Genomic DNA, 5732 nt, shown 5'->3' on the forward strand with positions numbered 1-5732 from the left:
CCGCCCCCGCTCCTACCGAGTCGGGGTGGGGTCCCCGTGAGGGTACCTAGCACCTGTGAGCCTCAGGAACCCTGCTAGAGACCGTGAGGACAGGAACAAGAAGGAAAAGAGCCAGGGGCGGCCACCACCTCCCGGGGGGATCTTGTACTCTAGACACCCGTTGATGACAATAAAATAAATTAAAAATCAAATAAAAACAACTGGCAACTGGCTGTATTTTTAAAAATTATGAGCCGGGTCCAGTGGTCCGCACCCGTCATCCCAGCACTGGAGAGACTGAGGCAGGAGGATCATCAAGCGTTAAAACAAACACAGGCAGCAAGCCCAGAGCTGCACGCTGGCTGCAGGGCAGAGGGGACTGGGGACAGCCATGGGCGTCGGGGAGGACATGATGGGGCACACTGCTCATCAGGGCCAGGGCTGGTCACTTGCTCTCCGCCAATCGAGCTTCCTGTGATGTTGCAGGAATCCTGGAGGCTCTGAAAACCTAGGGCTTGATTGTACTTTTCTTTTGCTTTTTTTGTCCCAGGCTCTTGCCGTATAACTCAGGTTGGCCTTTAACTCACTATGTCACCCAGGCTGCGGGCGTCGAACTCCAGGCAATCCTCCTGCCTCAGCCTCCCCAGTACTGGGATGACAGGTGTGCACCACCACATGAGGTGGCCTTGATCACACTTTGGGGGCCATCAAAGGGGCTGGGACTCCCTCAGACTCCCTCTGAAGCACATGGCACCCAACCTTGGGAAAACCCTTGGTGTGGTCCCAGGTGCCTGTTGTCCTGGGTACTGAGTCCTGGCCAGGCACAGCAGCCCAGGATGGGGGTGGCCTGGCCCCTGAGGCTGCCCGCACACAGCCCTCACAGCCACAATCCTGGCTCCACCAAGGGTGGCCTCTCCCTGGGGCCCTCGGCCCTGCCACCGTGGCTGCTGCTGTCCTGTGGCCAAGCAGGGCTTCCGCTCTTCCAGGGCTGTGGGCCGGTTTCTAGCTGGCACCTTTGACAAACTGGCAATTTCCTAAGTAAATTCAAAATCCTTGGGTAATTTCAGCCATGCCCAGGACCTGGGAGGCCAACCTCTGGCACTGTCTTTTTAAGGCTGAATGTCAAACTCCTCAGCCTGCTGCGGTGCCCACCCATCATCCCGGCCCTCGGGAGGCTGAGGCAGGAGGATCACAGACGGCATGTCAGAAGGGCCAGCCCATCCCAGGAGGATGCAGGAGGGGAGGAGCATGGAGCAGCTGGGCTTGTGGGGTCCCCAGAGAACTCAGGAGAGGGAGTGGTGGCTTCCAGACAGCAGGGAGATGGAGAGTCCCCACTTTCCAATGCGCCCCCACCTCCGTGTGGAGCAAGGCGACCCAGCCCAGGCAGGCTTCCGGGAACCCTGCCTCACAGCCCGGGTGGGGACGGGCATGGGGCCTCCGCAGTGTGCCGGAGAACCGGAGAGCCGGCCTTGGGAGACAGCTGCCCTCCCCAGCAGCCTGCGAGGCCAGGAGCGGCCTGAGCGCCCTTCCAGCTCCCATTTGGTACCGAAGCCCCCAAATAAAGTTGTTTTCCCAAAAATTTTATTTTATATTTTCTTTCTTTCTTTGATTTGAGACAGGGTCTCACTATGTAGTTCAAGCCGGCCTTGAACTCACTATGTAGCCCAGGCTGGCCTTGAACACTCAGGATCCTCCTGCCTCAGCCTCCTCAGTGCCGGGATGACCTGAGGCCCAGCTTCCAGCAAGGTCAGTGATCTTGGGCTCACAAGGGAGAGAGACTCACTCTCGCTCTCCGTGCTCCTCCTGAGCTTCCCGCGTCCGGTGTGGGGCACTGCAGCTGGTGAAAGCCCTGCTTTCATTTCCAGCTCAGCCTACGGGTTCGGGGCAGGACAGGAAGTAGGGTTCCCTGAGCCTCTCCGCAGGGCCTGGTGATGCCCAGTCTGGAATCTGGTGCAGCTTCCAAGGCTCAGCAAGAATCAGAACTATGTCGCTGACTCGTTTTGAAAGAACTTGCCTTTAAATCTCTTTTTAGGTGAAAGTTTCCCTGAGGGGAAGAGGAGTCAAGCTGGGCGTGGTGGCCCACGTGCCTTGGGAGGCTGAGGCAGGAGGATTGGATCGCAGGAGTTGGAGGCCAGCATGGTCTACATAGTGAGAACCTGTCTCAAAAAAGTAAGACTTCTGAGCTGTGAACAAAAAGCACTGAGGAGAGATTGACATGTGATACCGTCAGCTGACCGGACTGATAAAATCATAAATGCCATTTGACCCAGCTGTTCCCCTTCTAGGGACCTCCCGAAAGAGTTAAAGTCATCACATACAGTGACCCAGGCACCCTACGTTCACGGCAGCCCAACACATAGTAGCTAAACCTGGGAGACGGCCCACAAGTCCATCGACAAAGGAACCGGTAAGGATGACGGGGTTTTTACATGCAGTGGAGTATTACTGTGTCGTGAAGAAGGGTGGGCTCGAGTCATTTGTAGGAAAACAGATGCTCCTTGGGGCTATCCTGTTCAGTCAAGTAACTCAGACTCACCGCTTTCAACAGGTCTTGTTTTGGTACCGGGGATGGAACTTGTGAGGCCAGGCGGTGGCAAAAGAGAAGGCAACAGGAAGTGGGGAGAGGGGCTGTTCCTCGGGTAGGAAGGCTGTGTCTGTGCCCACACAAGGAGATTGAAGATTATCACACACATACTAATAGTACGAGCAAATACATATTTAAAATATATTCATTAAAAAAGCCAGTGCTGTTCTATAGTAACCGCTATAGCTCTGCGACGGCACTGCCTGGCCTTGTGTTGGATTTCCACAAATGACGGCTGCCTCAGCCACTGGGCCTGTTGGGTTCTTTCGTGGGGATCCCGCACATGGGGTGGGAGGTGACAGGGACCTCGCACTCCTGCAGGGGGAATATTCTAGAACAAGCCTGATGGCGGAGAGAGGAAACACAGGATTCTGTTCCTGGAGAGAAAAACTCCTCGGGAGGAAGAAGGAAGGTGGCACACGCCTGTGATTCAGCACACAGGAGGCTGAGGCAGGAGGGTCGCCCTGAGCTCAAGATCAGCCTGGAATATATATTGAGATGTGTGTGTGTGTGTGTGTGTGTGTGTGTGTGTACATTTGTGAGTGTGTGTATTTGTCTAAAAACCACCTGAACTACCTCGTATGTGAGCTGCCAGGTGGCTTAAATGCCCGCGGCCAGACCGCGGTCCTGGTTCCCAGATCTGGGTTTCCTCACTCGTCCCATTTTGTTTGCTGTCTTTCAAGCCTGTTTTCCTGCTGGTTCCTTCATTATTTAAATTTGCCTTTTCTGCTTCTTCCTGATCACTGGAACCTTGTATCCTTTTAGAATAGAAATTTTTTTGGGGAAGGGTAAGATTCAGACAGGGGTCTTACCACGTAGCCCAGTCTGGCCTTGATCTTGCAGCGATCCTCCTGCCTCAGCTTCCTGATGGCTGGTGTTACAGGTACTGTATACTGACGGCGTCATACGTGATGGTATTTTGCTTTTATGCAGCTGAAAGCAAAAGAACCCTGCCTGTCAGGAAACGGAGACACTTTGAAGATAGTTTTGTGTATCTGTGTGCTTCTTTTGGGTCCTACACGTGAGTGTGAGTCTGAACCAGGGAAGAGAGGTCTCGCCCTGAGGATCCCTGGGAGACAGGAAGCCAGAAAGGCCCAGAGCTCCTTAGAAGGGGAGGTGGGGGTCTGGCTCCTTGCACAACCTGTTTGTCAAGTTCACACTCCTGGAGGTTGTGTGTCCAGGACAATGTCACCACACATGAGTAGCCAACCGAGGACATGAAAAGAGCCAGAATCCCACAGGGCCCTCTGTTTCCCTTCTAAGAATCAACTGCTGACTCTCTTGCCCCACACCTTGCGGGGTGTGGTGGTGCACACCTGTGATCCCAGCCCTCAGGAGGCTGAGGCAGGAGGATCGCCATTGGGTCCCTAGCCTTTCTCAGCGGGACCTAGGCTGCCCTCTCGGGAACAGAGCTTGGTTGAAGGCTTCAGATGTGGTCAGACGCACGTGATTTCCAAGTTTTCGTGGCGGCTGAACACATGCCAAAAGTGCATTGCAGAACTCAATTTTGTGCCCTGAATTTAAACACACTGATCTGCTTTTTTTTTTCATCTGCTCTTAATAAGGAAATTGTGTTTTTCCTCTTCACTTTTTAGGTACCTTGCCTTAAAAAATCATTTTATTGTTTACTGTGGGCTTCTTTTTTCTTTCTTTCTTTTCTTTTCTTTTTTTGAGGCAGAGTCTTGCTATTAGCTGGCCTTGAACTCACTGTGTGTCCCAGGATGGCCTCGAACTCATGACCATCCTCCTGCCTCAGCCTCCCAAGTGCTGAGATTACAGGCATGTACCACCACCCCGGCTATTTATTGTGTTTTGCTTTGGGTACTGGGAATTGAACTCAGGACCTTGAGTTTATAAGGCAGATGCCCCCTGCGGTGCCACTGAGCTAAATCCTCGGCTCTATTCATTGTGTTTTGTATCTTTAAAACTCTTTGTTTTGTCTAGGCATGCTGGTGCACACCTGAAACCTCCTCACTCAGGAGGCTGAGACAGGAGGATCACCATGAGGTCAAGGCCAGCCTGGACTACATAGTGAGACCCTATCTGTTCTGTTCTTTTTTTTTTTTTTTGGTACGGGGGCGCGAACTTGGGTCCATGCATTTGCGAGGCAGGCGGTGGCACCACTGAGCTAAATCCCCGGCCCAGTGAGACCCCATCTGAAAAAAAAAAGTGTTTGGGGCTTTTTTTTTTTGTCAGTACTGGGGATCAAACTCAAGACCTTGTGCTTGAGAGGAAGGCGCAGTGCCACTGCGCTACATCTGCAGCCCCTGTTTTAACACCTTGATCTTATTTCATAATGATCCCATTAAACTACATGTTTTAAACTTAACAGACTGAAATTAAGACTTTAGGGTTTAGAACTAATGTTGGGATTTCCAAAGGGCCCCTCAAAGTCCATAAGACACACGTTAGACCTATATTTATATAAATTCATTATTTGTTTTCTTTTTTGAGACAGGGTCTCACTACATAGCCCAGGCTGGCCTTACTGCATGCTGATCTTCCTGCCTCAGCCTCCCACATGCTGGGATTAAAGGTGTGTGCACTACTATTCCATACTATGAAAATGTTCCAAAGCTGTATGAAATTCCTACAATTCCGATGTGTCTTAGTGTATAGATTAGCCAAGATCTAATGTTAAGTTATTATGTCCACAAGATATTCAAATTTCTTTACCAGCTGTGAGTGGACCTAAAGTTTCTAATCAGGGCTGCTTGGTGTCTTTTTGTTATCCAGTCTGTTTCTTCTCTTAAACGTGGTTTTTGGATAAAACTAAACTCATTCTCCAACTGATTTCTGGTTGATTATCTTTTTTTGCTGTTGTTGTTGCTTCGAGACAGGGTCTCACTATGTCACCCAGGCTGGCCTCGAACTCCCTGCGATCCTCCTGCCTCAGCCTCCCAGGTGCTGGGATGACAGGTGTGCGCCACCACGGCCAATCTCATTGATTATCTGCGATACACGTGGATATTACCATGGGAAGCTTATGTTTCTTGATTCAGGATCATTATTTCAAATGAATTTGGTTTACCTGTATTGATTTTGTTTTGTTTTCCTTGTCATACTCTGTGAACTCTGCTGAAATGCAGCCTCAACAAGCAACCGGGCTTGTACCTCTTCCTGCTGCCGCCTGGGGGTGCACTGTGGTTTCCGGGGCTGCTGCCCTCCA

At 51.5% G+C, this 5732-nt stretch overlaps 1 long non-coding RNA gene across 1 annotated transcript; it reads left to right on the forward strand.

Moving 5' to 3' along the window:
• Positions 1 to 2116: 2116 nt before the first annotated feature.
• LOC104859489 lies at positions 2117 to 4534 on the forward strand. Its single transcript, XR_779399.1, has 3 exons — positions 2117 to 2148; positions 2265 to 2386; positions 4508 to 4534. It is a non-coding gene; the product is annotated as an uncharacterized LOC104859489 (long non-coding RNA).
• Positions 4535 to 5732: the final 1198 nt, after the last annotated feature.

The sequence above is a fragment of the Fukomys damarensis genome, unplaced genomic scaffold (genome assembly GCF_012274545.1).
Source record: "Fukomys damarensis isolate Sample0158 unplaced genomic scaffold, DMR_v1.0_HiC HiC_scaffold_13, whole genome shotgun sequence".
Classification (NCBI taxonomy): Eukaryota; Metazoa; Chordata; class Mammalia; order Rodentia; family Bathyergidae; genus Fukomys; species Fukomys damarensis.